We start from the raw sequence: 17,403 nt of genomic DNA on the forward strand, positions 1-17,403 counted from the left end.
GACAACACATACATACGTATGCAGTATGATTATATATGTACTATAATTCTAAATTCTGACATTGTGTAAAAGATTGCGGAATATTACGCGAGAGATAATTAGATATTCTTATAATTTTATTCTGTCTCATTACATTATCGCGCACCGTAACGCATATCATACGGTCTCCCGTGCGATTTCTGAAATATTTCATTATTCTTATCATTTTAATTAGCCGTCACCTGGTCACCTTGTCACTCGATATTACACAGATATAGTCACAACCGCATGATATAAATAGAAGTAATTAGTCAGGTCGAATGTATTAGCGCAATTTGCTTTTCTGTTAATATTAATAAGTAAACAAATGCTATAAATTTAATGTGATTATGAGATCAATATAAAATAATATACCAAGTGTGTAATAAAAAATTTTTTTCATCGTAGCTTGCCCGCGTTTTTATTCAAAATTTATTAATTGGGAAAGAAGATTCTTGAATATTAAAAAAAATTATTTTAAATGCAAGAAGATATTTTGATAATTAATATCCTTATGTTTGTAACATGTGTTGTTTAAAATTAACTTATATTTTATCACAGCAGATCAGAGTATAATTGATACTAATTAATTGCAGAAATAAAGATTATAATAACCATTCTTTCAATTCTTAATATAATGCAATATTGTATCTAATTGTCAATTGCAAAATTATAGATATATTTATCATCTTTCGGGTTGATTGTGAGATGCAAGATGCATTATGACAATAGAATAATTAATTTTCTCTTTTTTGTGCAACTTAAATTGATATGCAATTTAAATTTTTGCATGCTAATTCTATCAAAAAAGAATTTTGTTTAGTAGATACGAAGTACAAAACAATTGCGGAGAACTTTAAATAACATGCTGCAAAGAAAAATTCAAGTGCTTACACCTGCAAGTATAGTAATTTTCGTCTTTAAAATTTCTATATAATATGTTTTACGTAATATACAAACAAGCTAAAGTAAATGTAAATTTATTTAATAAAAATTGCCAGAGCTGCACTCGAATAAAATATTAATGAAACCGCGAGCAAATAAAAAATTAAATAATACATAATACTCTCTGTAATTTATCTTTTGTGCAAAATTTTAGATATAAATATAATTGAAATCATAATCGATCTTAATATTATAGCGATATAACAAAAAACAACGAAATATACCATCAGATCAGATTGTAAAATTTTTCATTGTTTTATAATATAATATATATCAGAATATTTCTTAATAATATAGGCATACTGTGAATATACAATCGAGCGATCATCTGCAAGTCATGTGCAACGTGTACCTCTATATACATCAGATACTCACAAAGCATTTGTAAATGTGCACTTATGAATATTTAATACAACACGAAAACTACTTTTTTATATCAAATATATACATATGGAAAATTTTATTCTTCTATAAAAGCAAACGATTGATGAGGTAGCTTGTATATCTCAAAGAGATTAAATATTAAATCAATTCCCTGTTATAAAAAAATTTGCAGAAATGTATACCTACACGTTGAAGTATCTTTTTAAAAATGACAAATATATCTCTACTTTAATTTTATAATGCATATTAATTTATAGTTAATATTGGATGTTTAAATAATTGTTATTGCAATACAAGTGTACATTATGTACAACTTATATCAATGTTTACAATGTAAACATTATATAAAAGTAAAACTTTTTTTAAGTAATCACGAATAAGTGTGTGCAATAATATTAAAAATAACTATCACATTTCTTTCACAGTATTGAATATACATGTGCTATATCTTGAAGCAATCGTAACTCCACATCATTGGAACGAAGCGCGTTTAGTATCGCCGACTGCTAGTAGCGAGCGAACATATAACGATGCGTGCATGTAAAGATCCAAGATATAAAACTACAAGCATACGAATTCTTTCCCTGACTACAAATCGAACCGATTTTTTTAACGTTGTAAAATACGTACGAAAAATTTATTATTTATTTGTATTACCTACAATATTTTTACGCTTATAAAATTAGAACCTGAAGTAAATCGTTATACTAAAGTCGTTTATAATGATCACGTTATACTAATGTTCTTTTCTTGAGAGAACAATATTATTGCTGTTTATAAATAAAATGTTACGAAAGGTTGTCTACCCGAGAATCGCAAATCGTAATTTCATGTATGTATATTTCTCCAGCTTTTTCTACATTCAAACCCCCTGTGCACTGCATATATTCCATTATGCAAATGTCTCATTTACTCTTTTTACATTTGACAAGTTAAAAAAAGCTACATACCTTATCAAAATACATATAAATGATTCTTCACTCGTAAGTAAGTCTTGCGAATTTGATCGCAATTTTCGTAAAAATAATCCACACATATAAATATTATCATTGCGTTGGTACGATTCGTCAACGTGGAATGTTTTGAGTAACATAATTTTGCATTTATACCAATTCTAAATATTTAATAATGGATACGTGTTATATATATCCATTCGTATTCTCATTTTCTATCGCGACGTTTCGATCCCCAGTTTAACATCTTTACTTTCTAAAAACGAGATAGAAGAGCATTACCTCTCATCCGATTAAAATGACTCGTCAGTAGCGACCATGCGTGTAATGCACGATGATGCACAGGAAGAGTTCGCCGCGGCTGGCAAACCACCCTCTTAGCATGAAACTCCATAGACTTCTCGCTACGATACTCACGTCTTAGCAGATCGATCGTTCGAATCAGCGACGATCTCGCGCTCCCCTTCGTCTCGATGACCAGAGGGACAGGTGGTTGGTTCCCGCGAAGGGTTGTTCTATCGACGTAGGGGTAGATGGGAACCTCTACGTTGACAGCCGTGGCTACCCCCGCTGTTCTTGCAACGTGGAGAATTTTTAAATCAATTCGATCTCTTTCGGACGATCGAATTCTTTTTTCGTGCACTTCGATCGCTCGATGCGTCCGTGTGTATCTGTCAAAGACGAATCGCGCGTGTTCCGCGAGAACGTGTCGTAGGATTGAACAATTTGCCTCTGGAGAACGCGTCCGAACAGTTCGGGGGTTCGGAGACAACTGAACCTGCTTGACTGCCGGCGGACTTTGGAATCGGCGAACGGTTCGGTTCTCAGTTCGCCGACTCTCGGCTTCGCGGATTCGTACGCGCGAGTCGCGGTCGTCGTTTTCTCTCTATACACAAGGTACACCGATGCGTCTTTGCTTACTCCTCCCCCACTTCCCTATTCACCTTCTTCTCTCTCCTACCCCTTTCCACCTCTTCAAAACCTCTCTCTCTCGTTCTGTTTCTTCTGTGTCACTGGCCGTGTCGTCGGGCGAACAGGTAGTCCCGTGAAGCACGCATGCACGTGCGCTTTAAGATTTGCACAAATGCACGAGACCTAACTCGCGACGCCTCAAATCGCGTATAATTGGTATAATTGATATTTTCCTCTCATTCATCTTCCATTCCTTCCTTATACAATTTCTTCCACATATACATTTTGATTTTGTCATTTTAATGCACATTTTCTAACTTTAGATTACGATTAAATGTCAATTGTTTAGCTTTAATAATGTCACAAGATTTTCCAAAAGCTTACGTTTTATTTAAACTCACCCTTTCGAAAATAAATTGTTCAATTTTAAGCAACAATTTTTTGCAATTATTTTGCAAGAAATTTGCATTGATAATTTGATATGAAAAAAATCATATAATAAGATCACTTTAAGAAATAAACATCTTTTTGAAAAAATGTCTTAAATCATACCTCATCTATATTTATAAGAAATGTGAAAGAGAATATCTCTTTATATTCACTTCATACATCATAACGTATCTATAATTATTACCAGTATTTGCGCAAATACAACCTTTTTAGGTTTAATTTTTCTAAAAATGTCATATTAAATATAAAATTTCCTAACAATAAAAAGTCGTAAATAAAATGTATATAAAATTAATCAAGACATTACGCGCAATGTTTATAAACCTCAAGTTAAAATTAAAAAAATTATTTCCAATATAATTATACAACTTTATAATTATCGCTGCACCTAGGTAACGAAATAATTACCATTTTTCTCACAATTAAATTCTGATATCTGATATGAAACAACTTCAAAACAGTGCACAGACGTTGCAACAGTCAATATATTTAATGTAATAGAAAAACTAAGACATTCAGTTATTGTAACATTTTACGAATAAATTTGCATAAATTTAGCATTGAATCTATTTTTAGAAACGTCATTATATGAAGCATCAAATAAAAAATAATAAATCACAAGATAAAGCATTAATTATAAATTTCTATAAGTATATTATATAATAATGATAATTATTATATAACATATATTATATTTTCATGAATAAAACAAAAGAGAATAATGAAAGTTTTATTGCGATATAATAACTATATTTCACGTGTTATTGATTATTGAATTAATGTTTTCCAGCAATAAAAGATTGTTTTAGCATGTAGATTATTTTCAACAAAGCAAGCCGCCGACATAGCAGAAGATATTATTTGAATGTCGAGAGTAAATAATTAAAATCATTAAGTCGCGTATTAAAGTGCTTCTCTAATTTTAGTACACTACATGTTCATATTATCGCGTTGCATGACTATAAGATGTAATGATAAAAAATAATAAAGATGTTTCAATAATTAAAATGTCTGATTGTGAGATAATCTCGTGATGATATATTTAGAATTTCTAGAAAATGAAATTCTAGAAATTAAAATATTTTTAAATACCTGACATAAAAATAGTTTGACATATTTTAATATTATTTTTCTATGTATTTAATTTATTTAAAGTTATTTAAAGGAGTCCGTATAAAATATATCATATAAATATTGTTTGTTTATAATATTATAATAATTCATTTGTTAGAAGCCATTGACTACTGAAGAAATAGCTGTACTGGACACTATACAAAGAATGTTTGAAGATTTATTTAGTTAATTTACCAACCTTTGACTGAAGAAAACCTGAATAAAAGTTTCTCTGCTTAAGAGAGAATTTTAAGAATACTAACTGAGAGTACTTAAAGTATTATATAGTACAAGCATCTACGTCTAACGGCTCGTAGTGACCTGAACACATCCTGACTTAGATTTTTTCTAAAAACAATTTTTTCTCTCTCTCTCTCTCAATATTTTTTTCTTTTTATTTTTATATTTGAAGTGATTTAGAAGTGTCTTTTTTTACTTAATACAAATATGAAATCTACATGAAATATTCAAATTAAATCTTTCAAATAGTCCAATTAATTTATAAAATTTTCTTCAATAAATTTATATTTTTTTTGTTTTGTGTCAAAAATAAAATTAAAATACTTTAAAATTGGAAATCAATTAACAAATTTTATCGAAAGTGATATAAAATTACGATGAATATTATTCAAGTATCAATTGATTTAAAATTAAACTTCTAAAAAGGTAGTACAAATATATATGTAAATATAAATGGTTTTGTCACATAAAAATCAAAATGACAAAAATTGTTAAACTGGAAAATTATAGACTTATTGATTTTATTGTAAATCGAAATAATGCAGAATAGTACGATATATTAATACTCGATACGGAAAAATACCAGTTACTTGAAAACGGAACGATAAGTCACGCACTGCCCCTAACTGGTTGTCTCGAGAGAACTAAAGTTTACTGATTCTTATTCACACATCTGCACTGTTAACTCGTTTCTTTAGTTAGTACATCGCTCGCGAAAAGAGCTTTCCCGTTAACGATACTGCGACATAAGCGACATAAGCTTAAAAAATTGCACTCACCGTTTGCACCGCACATTGTAGCTGCAAGAATACTCGGAGTGTCCTCTCATACACGATAGCACTTGAAGATTATTCCATGACATCGCACGAAGTGACCTACGACATAAAATAGTCTGCTGATAGAACGTTATCCTTCTACTTTTATATATACACGAGATAAAATTGTTAAAACAGGACAATATAACACATGTATCAAGCAATAAATAATTGAAATAATATATGTAAAATATATGCATTTTTATCTGTAAAACACAAATCGAGAAAGGGATAAAAGTCATTATAGTAAAAATGAAAAGATGATTGTTATTATTTAATCTATCGATTAAAATCTTGATGTTGCATTGAGTCAGCGAACAGATGCGTTTGCCCAAATCACATATGCATCTACATAGTGCTCCGAACAAGATAATAACAAGGACACTCTCATTTGCGACCTAATAAGTTAGATATAAATTCTCTCTCACAGATAAAAGATTTATTATTATTTATTTATAATTATATGACGCAATCTTTCAAATATGATGTTACTATGTATTTTGTATTCAATAGCCACTCACTCGCATATTATTATTCATTATTTTCTAATAGTTTCGTAACTTCTTCCTAAACATAGCGATCAACTGTCGCGATCATTATCTCTTACTATGTAGTTATTATTCAATTACGTGACTGTTACAAATAATCATACTTTCTTATTTCAGTCAGATAAGAATTGTATGAAATATACATATGTTGCAGAAAGAATATTGATATTTTACATTCTCTTTTATATTTATGAAACTTATTGCTGATTTATATTAATGTCCACACATACCAAAGCGAAATCGGATGAACATATTAGAAAGAACAATAAAAACTGACTCCTCACCGAATATGTGAATCAATCGAATGCCATCAATTTTTTTTCCATGAGTGTTGACAATAATCGATACTGGCGTTTAAACACAAGGTGAAAGAGCCTTACTTATTTTAGATGCCGACTACGTACGCATACATCACTTCTCCTTGATTATCGTCTTTCTTTGTTCTTTTATAATAGCTGTTACCGTGGCATCGTATTGCTACTATTGTCAATACATCTTTAATTTTAATCGATCTAATACAATTGCTCACGCTATTCGTTATTGTGAATTTATTAATTCCGTATTTTTAATGCTAAAATGCATTATAAATGCAATAAAAAATATTTAAAAAATAGAACACAAAATTATATATATAAAGAAATATATATACTTTTTTATAATAAATAAACAAAAAGACAAAGAAATTAAAAGAAGAAAACAAAATAAGTTCGATAATTATGAGACATGATCGAATAGTTTTCAATCGATATTTTTTTGCAGATTATTGTAACTCCTGTCAATTTGTCTCATAATTCGAAGGCAATTTATTCTAAAAGCAATTCTTATTCTGAAAATCAGCGTAACTGATGACTTTCACCGAGCAAAGCCGAAACAGAGTAAACTCTATTCTTTCGCGGCTCTAATTATGCTGCGTGCGATCGAACGAACAATATACTTTCTCCACGACATTTTCCAGGACGTCAAGAAAATACTCAAGATTTTCGAATTAATGTCTATTTGCTTATTTATCGAGTGCATTAATTTCGCTACTGTTATCGTCGTTGACATCATGACTAGTAGAGTGTCGTCACGTCAACGTCACAGCGCAAACAAATCGTAAAAGATATCATCATTTTCAACCGATCCGCTGCTTAAACAAGCTGCCGTCTGAGAATTATCTCAAGTTTATCAGTAGTCAGTTGTAAGTCGTCAGTCCGGGAAGGATAAGGGTTTAATGAGCGAAAATTGTATCCAAGAAATTTTGCATGAACAACAAACGTCATAATCACCTGTCTCTGAATCATATTTCTCATTGTTAATCATGCAACCAAATATGTATTTGTAGCTTAGTAATCGGCAGTCCTTGAGATGCATTTTTAAACAGATTTGATGGTCCCGGCTACTGGAAATGGGATTGTAAAGATTAATAAATATCTGAGAAGGCTGATAAATATCTGCGTATTCTTGTGGTAAATTTTGACCAGAGATTCGTCACTTGCATATTATTACATGCGGTATATTGTCCGTAATTATCGATTGATTTAATTAGATTCAATTCTCTCATTTTATTTAATTCATGATTGCCGTGATTATCTAAATGAATTATGGTAAGAAAAAATGTAATGCATTTCTATTTTAATTATATACATGTTGCATTTTTTATATATATTTATAATTTTAGCAATTAATTTGAAATTTTGCTTTGTAAAAAAATGCAATGGTCAGAATTCTAATATTGTATAGCGAAAGAGTTTATTATAACATTTTCATAGAAATGTATCACATTATGTCTCAATGATAAATCGTCTCTCGTTGCATGTTCGATTTTATCGTAATCTTTTTTTTATGACGGATTTACCATTCAACGAAGTAACAAGACACTTGACGAGTTATCAAACAATAGCTGCGTGCCAATAATGAGAGACAACGCGGCACAGGACTGTAGCCACGTGCAACAGTCGTGCAAAGCTAGTTGCATCGTTACATTCATCCGATTTGCGAATAAGCTTTATGAAAAAAAGATGCAAATTATTTTAAGTAAAGAATTATTTGCAATGTACTTCAAAGCATCTTAAAAACATCTGCTAGTCACGTATTAATTATACCACTATTCGGCAAATGAGATCGCTATTTATTAATTTGTCGATATCAAAATTGTTTTGTTATTATTTGAGATTGAAATATTTTGTTATTCTGAAATAATTTTTGTGCAAATTAAAGAGATGTATAATAGTTCGATTAATTGACAAGACTTTAACTATTAAAAGACCGATTAATCGACTACATTATATATTAATAACGGAAGAGTAATTATTTCCTTTTCTAATATGTGTCCAAATTGAGAAATGTAATTAACAGGAGCATATTTAAAGAACAAACACCTCACATGTGTTATTTAGGCAAAATATGATACATATGGAAATGCATGTTAAACAATAACACAATTGTAATTAAAATGTGGAGAAACGCGCTGCACGATTGTAATTCAAATGTAACAAAATAAAGCGAGCTTATTTTGTCGTCTCCATATTATCATGCGCTAATTTTTTCCTTCAAAATATGAGATATTTGCGTTTTACACATTGTCTGGAAAAGTAAATATAAAAAGTAAGAAATCTACAAACTTGTAATTCCAGTGCAAAACTGCTTTTATCACGGTGTATCAGTGATAAAAAGACGTGACATATATGGGCTAAGACAATAGTGATAAAGATCAAGGATCTCCTTGATGAATCTGATACAATATCCTCAAAAAGATTGTAAAAATTTGAATATATATATATATATAATTTCAAGTTAAAACAATATTTAATTTTCATGTTACAGTTTTAAATTTAAAAATGCTATACTAAATCGACTACATACGGTTACTGTTGATCCTCGACAAAATACATAAACATTTTAATACATATAAATAATAAATATGAAAATGCGAATAATCCTCAATTGACGATAATCTATACTTAAAAGATATAGCGCGTGTCACACGTTAAAATTGTGCAAATAATAGGTACTTAATAATATCTAATTGTTGTGTCATATATAGATATTATCAGGTTAAAAAGAAAATTATCGCGTTTCCTTATTATATGCTAATGCAAATAAAATTGGAGTTTTTAGAGAGTTGCAGTAATCAGATAGATAAGAATATAATCATCGATCATAAAATATATAAAATAAAAAATTTTCAGTATTACATAAAATTATCATTATTACACACATATACCTTAGTCTTGTCTTATATAATAATTAACGGAATGTATTATATATTAATAAAAAATATAAAATATTAGAGCTATAAGTACAAGAAGCTAAATAATATAAACTTTTAAAAAATTAAGAACGAATATATTTAATAAATGACATTAAAATATTAATAAAGTTTAAGGCATATTATATGCATGCTTATTAAGATTTAAAAGACAATAATATTTGTTTTAAGTTATTTAAGCTGTTAAATCTATTAATGGTTACAAAAATTCTGAATCAAATGTTCTTTTATATACTTTTTCACTATCGTCACATATGTCTCTTATTCGATATGATTAATTTATTCGAATATAATCCAATTAAAAATTTTGTTGTAATTACCGATTGTATTCTGATCTCGCAAAATGTATGACACAAAATCAGTAACTGCCACTAATTCCGTTATTTCGACTGACTTGTATAAATTTTCACGATCTCTCGAGCGCATATTCCGTAAAAAAAATTATATTTTATTAGTTGACCAAACAGAAATGTACTTAAAATTGAAAATAATAATACATTGTCATGTAAACGTCATAATCAATTATAATAAATTTGATGAATACTAAAATAAGGAAGTTTGGTTATAATGTTCTTCAAAAAAGATTATATATGTATTGTGTCAAAAAAACTAAAATTAGTTCGATATTGCACTATTATGTACAGCTGTATCTAAATAAAAATTTTCTTTATCTATTTACATAAATATAAATAGAATTATCAAAAAGGGATAATAAATTGATAGTGAAAGTAAGTTAATCAAAATTTATCATATTAATGAGACTAATTATAATATATTATATGATATTTATCAACAATACGAAAATTTAGTTGTAAGTTTGGAAAGTTAATTACCAGTTTTATTTTTTAACATTCAATAAAGATATTTTCATAATTGTGTCAATTACTTCAACGTTACAGCATGTCAAGTATTATTCCGTCAACACGTGCGAGACAACATGTGCCAGACTTTTACGTGGTACACATGATAACATAATCAGGTGCGTTAAAAGCAGACATTAAAGAAATGCGATTATAATATTTGAACAGACGCGATCAGAGAATGAATCGTGTAATATAAATATCGCAATTTAAATAAAACATAATAGATATTCATAATATGATAAAGTTTCCTAAATCACTCGAGAATGAAACTGGTTGGAACAAGTGTATTGAGGCATAAAATCAAATACACGTTATACTCTCTATTTTGCATTTTAGTTCAAAAAGTATATAACAGAAATAATAAAATCGAGTCGTATATTTGGCATTTGCCGAGCAATAAGAAGTGAACAAAATAGCTCACACTTGAAATTTTCTGCAAAAAATTGCATGCAGTTTATATTTTTAAAAAAGAAAAAAGCGAGAGAGAGAAAATTAGAAACAATAATCGTCCCCAAATAACGAGATCTGCTTGTATATTTTCGGTGTGACATTTTATGTCAGACATCCTGTATATGTAATTAAACAACCAAAAAGTTTTTTTAAATTTGATATTAAGTCACGATTGAAAATGAAATGCATTTGCCAATCTTTATATATATATATGTATATGTATATGTGTGTATAAAATCACTTTTATAATAATTAAAATGTTCTCATAATTCATAAACTTATAATCACATGTTTTTAGAGTTTTTTAAATTCTTACTGGCAATAGTCTGTTTTTTAAAAATGTTTTTGTTTATCAAAATAATAGTTATGAAACAGAGATCAGTTTACTATTTTGCTAAATCTTTGCGCCCCTAATTTTAACTATTAAATTATATGTATGTATCTTAAAAATTCTAAATATACACATACATATATTATTAAAACACAAAAAATTCCCCTATCGTGTTTTATAAACTTTGATAACATTTTTTACGTCAATCTTTAATTACAAGCGCTGATATTATCTATACCTGGAAAACAAATAATTTGATTAAATCTTTTTTAGCAGGGAGTTTCTAACAAGCAAATTTACATGCGTCAAGGAAATCACCAGGAAGGTTTATTTGTAAAATCAACGTGAGATGAACACATTCAGATATTCACACAAAATTATTCGTCATTGTTTATCATCAATACCAATATTTTCCTTCGATTATTGAAGTCTAATTATCAGTGATGCATTAATAGCTATTGAGAAGAATAACATTGTATCGAGAGGGAGAGCTCGTTTTATTACCGTTTACATTTTACATATATGACGATGTAACATGTTCTTGGCAGTGAAACATATATCAGCATGTTGCATGCGTCATTTTCTCGAATGATAATTTCTCACGTTTCTGTATTGTTTTCTATCCTGCTTCCTAAAGAAGAAAAATTTATCACTTCTCAAAAACCGTTTTTCTACGTTTCAATTGTTACATAGAATGTTTTTCACTATCTTTCATTATATTGATTCATTATATTCTCAGACTCAGAATTTTTATTTTGCACGTTGCGTGATATTTATTTCTGTCTGACATATGTATATTTTTATTTTGTGCAAAGATTTTTGTTCCGTAATAAAAATAATTATCCCAAAATATAAGGTTTTATATCAAAAAATATATTTTGAAAATGTAAGCTGTAATTAAAAAATTAGAGTTTTATATATAACTCCGACATAACTTGCTTATTTTAATACTTATACAAGAATAGCAATTAGCAATAATGATGCATTCATACTTCATTAATTTATTGAACCGGCCATAACGAAGTTATTCGATTTACTAATGATAGCTCAGGCGAATCTATCTATTATACAATATAGTAACAAATGTTCGTAATGCGCCAATTACTTCCCGAGTTTCTAAAAAAATTTACGACGCATTTCCGGTCGCGCAAATCGGGCGGAAGGATCTCTCGTGATCGCTACCGAGGATCGAAGTACTCTAACCACGACTTCCGATATGTTGTGTAATCCCGATTTATATATACTTCGACGTCATGTGAACGAGGAAAATCTATGTAAAGTGTATGTGATCGGTCAATCGGCGGAACTTGTCACTTTTACTGTTCGTGATGCAATATGTTTCGTGTTATCACTCGTTGTTTGACAGGAAGTATTATAGTTTATACCGGAAATTCATTCGCATAAATTTTCCTAATATACTTATTTATGCTATTACTATTGTAAACATAAAGTTATTGTTGTAAATATATAAATAATATATAATAAATACAACAACAAATACGCGAAATAATAAATATTATGATAATATCACAATTCAATATTTGTATATAATTATCTTAATTTTTAGTTAACAAATGTTTTATTTGAAAAAATAAATCTTCTACTATTCGTTATATCAAAAAGTTATTATTGAAAAAGATCTGTAAACATAAATACTTCATAATCAAACGATCGCTCATAAAGTAAGTATATTTGTAGTAAACTTATAATGCAATGTAAGCTAATAATTATAGAGTATAATGTACAAAGGATGTGCATACAAAATAGAAATTTGCATCCGTCGTATCTTTGTACATATTGTCATTTGTATGCATTGTACGTTCATATCTCGGTATACCAAGAAAACTGTCAGATCGTCATGAATAGGCGACAATGACTCACGCAAGCATCAATGAACATCAAACAGTGAGACGACAAATGACATTTCCCTCTTTATACGTAGAAAAAGCGTCTATTTAATCTATTCCTTGAGCAAGATTATATGTATATCAGATAATATTTAATAGTAATATTTTCCGATAGATTTATCAAAATTCCTAGTTTTATTAATACTAAATCGTGTTTACTTAATATGTATTATATAATAATTTTGCGTACAGAGAATGTAAGAAGCTCCGGCATTTATGGAAATGGAAAAATTAGTAGAATAATTCTCGTGTTGCGTTGTTGACATTGAAAAGATACTAAGAAACACAATATGTTCCGATAATTTTTTCTATCTTTTTCTTCGTAGTTTATACCAGTTAAAAGTGGATTTTTATGACTCGTTCAATCTAGCATCTAACAATTTTGAAATAGCTGAATAAATAAAATCATATATCTTCAAAATTTAGTTTGTTTTTTTATGCTAAAGCTTTAGCTTTCGAATTTTAATAATTCAATGAGAAAAATAATTACATATAATTATATAAAAAATATAACCGTAAACATATATATCGATTTTCAGATATTAAAATAATAAATAATGAGTTTTTATACACAATAAAAATACGAATTAAATATATACTATATAATATATTAATTGGCCGTAATTCGATTTTTACTTTGAGATTACAAAAAGTATAGGCGCTCAACTCTATATAAATTAATTATATTCATGTATATACACGTGTTCACCTGTAAAAATAATAAGGAACTATTCGGTATATTTTTGTTCAAGATGTAATGTAACGATTTCTTAGAGAATACTTCAACCTTGAACGATATAATAATTATTGTGTAATTTCGGCAAACCATAATCTACTTAAGTAATTATTTTAAAGTTCGTTTATTTTAAAACTATTAATTTATTAATTTAAAATTGTTAGTTAGTTAGTTTAATAAATAGTTTAATAAATTGTTAGTTTAGATTACCAAAGTACAATATTAATGTATAAATATATTTACACATATTTATATTTACTAATCATTCATTTGCATTTTCATGTAAACATATTTTCAGACAGCTAAAATTCTCAAATTGATATAAATTAAAATAAAATTGAATATAAATCACAAGTGTATTTCTTTTTAATATTAAAATTATCTGAATTTTTCAATTACGTATCTTTGCTCTGTGCCAAGTATGTATATGTATATCATTAGCGGCATATCAATGTTTCCATAATGTATATAATTATGTATATAATGTATATAATATTTTTGATAAATACAGTCTCATACAAAAGTAAACATACTTGCAAATTAAGGTCTTTTCGGATAGTCGTAAACTCATGTACTTGACCGACTACTCTAATTATGTCTTTTCTCTTGCGTGTCTGATAATACGCGATGTGATTGTTTTATATACTTTTTTGTTCATGACAAGCAACAGGGAGATAAACAAGATTTTAAATTACTACTAACTGGATTTTTTATGATTTTTATCTGCATTCGCAAATATAACATACTGCAAATATAACATACACTGCAGTGTGTCACAAATTGCAAAAAAAAAAAAAATTTATCAACGATAATACATATTATTAAAAGCGACATTCTAAGAGTGTTATTTTAAATTCTAATCATAAAAACTTTGTTAATCAAATGTAGGTATACCATAATATTTATTACAACTTTTAAAAAAACCTATTTTCACAAAAGCTCAATTTTTTTACATTTGCGAATCCACCAACATTAGATTTTGCAATTGCATATAATAATTTTTATGCAAAATTAGTAAAGTTTGATTGAATTTAATTTATTAAATTTGAAGTTAATGAACAAATATGCATATTTCCCACATTTAAAAGACTAAACTATTAATAAAGACATTATATTTTCATCTGTATATTATATAAATTATTATTATTGATTATTATTATCAAGCATTTTAAATTTAAACATAAAACTTTAAGAATTGATTAATTAATTTAATTACTTTATATTTTTCGTAATTATAAGTATGTGTACAAACACAAGTAGATAATTTTAAGTTCGATTTTAAAATTTCATCAATTTAACATAAGAAAATATTATAAATATTAAAGAAAATATTATAAATATTTAAAAAATATACGATAGCCTATATGTAATGCTTCTAATAAAATGCACATATTTATTTTTGAATTTGAACATTTGCTCTGATAATACAATAAATTTTTGCAATTCTTGTTTCTTTTTTATGAAAATTAATTCATCTTGTATTGCATAAAATTGTTTTGTTTAACAAATTTCCGATTATCTCTTTAATTGCCTTCGTAATAAAGAATATTAGAAAATTTAATTTAGCTAAATTGGTTTTCTTTCGAGTAGTATCAATCATTAACGTCACTTTTACGCATACAAAAATTACGAGCCTACCTATAGCGTTGTTAACTTGGCGTTAATGCAATCAGCAGACAGCTTAATATCTACTGATAATATGACGTCATCTCTAATATACTTGACAAATGCAATTTGCGACATTGACTAATCAGGCACTATGACAACTTAATATTACTCTTTTCTCAGTTATTATTGTCATACATAATGACAAGATGTCATATAACTTATATGTTACAGAAATATAGTAATAATGGAAATTTTTCTATACATTACAAGTAGACGTAAATTAAATATATATACATGTTATATACATATATATATATATATGTGTAAAGTATATGATAATAATTTTTTCATCATTTTAATCATCTTAATTTTTAAAAAATATTTGATCAAGAATTACTTTAAAAAGAATGAGAAAAACTAATTATACTGTAGATATCAAATAATTTCACAATTTTATATGTATTATTATTGCATGTATGAGTTTATAGAATATATCATTTTTATATAAAAGAGAAAAGAAAATAAAATATATTATATAAACAAAATGTGATTTTTTAAATATTTATGTTTATACAGTCATTATCATATTCAGAAGCTAAGCTTCATTAATATAATCTGTAATATTCGTGATACATGCAATTAACATATATATTGGCGATTTTATCGTGACCAGCACGTTTTTCTTTCGCGTTTACTGAGGTTATTGTCCTCAGCCACGAAATGTGGTTTTATCGAGGAAAGAAGATGGACTGCGATTACATAACACGGTCATACATCGTATTTATAGGCGAAGGTGCGCGAACGCCACAAGCATTGACAAAATGATATTGTTTCGTAAAAACACGCCAAGCAAAACTGTCATATGCTTTTGAACATCTGCCGAGTAAGCTTCGACAAATTGTTCTTTTAATAAATTCTTTTCACTTACCTTTATTTTAAATAAAATGTAGAATATGTTAATCATAAAAAAAATTCAAATATAATAATTCAGATATAATAATAAATGTTCATCTTACGCGTTGTAAATTTCACATCATTATTCGCAAATATAAATAAAAAAATCAAATAATTAAAAAGAATAATTTATCATTAAATACAGAAAGTCAGAGGAAATATAGAAAAAATTATATTAAAAAAAATAATTTTTTTAATATTTTTTTTTGTTACGTCAAGGTCTAACACATCAGTCATGATTTTTGAATTATAAATAATAATGAAACGATAATAACTATCGACGTCAAAATTTTCTCAATTATCCGATAATTATTAAAAGGAATATCAACATTACATTTCTTGATAAAATAAACCTGTAATCTATCTTAAAAACAAATGTTTCAAATGCATCTCATCAAGATTGGAAAATAAATATTAAATCGTCGACTATAAATTGTCGAAAAAAGCGCAATGTTTGAATACTACCTTAAAACATGTGACTCATAATGTTATCGCAATGTTACGAAGTACTTTACATTACGAAAAGAAATGAGAACATTTATAATGCAAAACCGAAAAAATGGCATTTATTAAAAATTATAGAAAACTTACTAACTGATAATTATATAAACAAATAAATTAATAAAATATAGATAATTAAATAAAGAATATCGAAACAATATGCATGAATGCACATTTAAACAGATGTACAATATTATGCATGTTTAATATCCTGCATATTTTTACTTGATAATAAGTATTTCTTATAGCATATCATTAAAAAAGTAAGTTAAAAAGTAAATGAAAATATTATGCATATAAAATCTTTCACTGGCAAAACAATTTTAAATTATGATATTATCTCAAACTTTTTGCATTATTATAAATAAAATATATTATAAACAAAATGTGATTTTTTAATATTTATGTTTATACAGTCATTATCA

General features: G+C 27.4%; 1 protein-coding gene across 2 annotated transcripts in view; it reads right to left on the reverse strand.

The window, feature by feature from the left end:
* LOC114941696 (UNC93-like protein) overlaps positions 1-17,403 on the reverse strand; it is a 62,566-nt gene that overhangs the window by 43,168 nt on the left and 1,995 nt on the right. Inside the window, exon 3 of one of the 2 annotated variants that reach the window (XM_029316775.2) lies at positions 5,795-5,890. The gene's annotated coding sequence lies outside the window, so the exon portion shown is untranslated. Of the gene's footprint in view, positions 1-2,717; positions 3,172-5,794; positions 5,891-17,403 lie in introns of those variants that run through there. The other variant, XM_029316776.2, reaches the window with a different exon arrangement.

The sequence above is a fragment of the Nylanderia fulva genome, unplaced genomic scaffold (assembly GCF_048542155.1).
Source record: "Nylanderia fulva isolate GAGA-0341 unplaced genomic scaffold, ASM4854215v1 Scaffold5, whole genome shotgun sequence".
In the NCBI taxonomy this organism is placed as follows: Eukaryota; Metazoa; Arthropoda; class Insecta; order Hymenoptera; family Formicidae; genus Nylanderia; species Nylanderia fulva.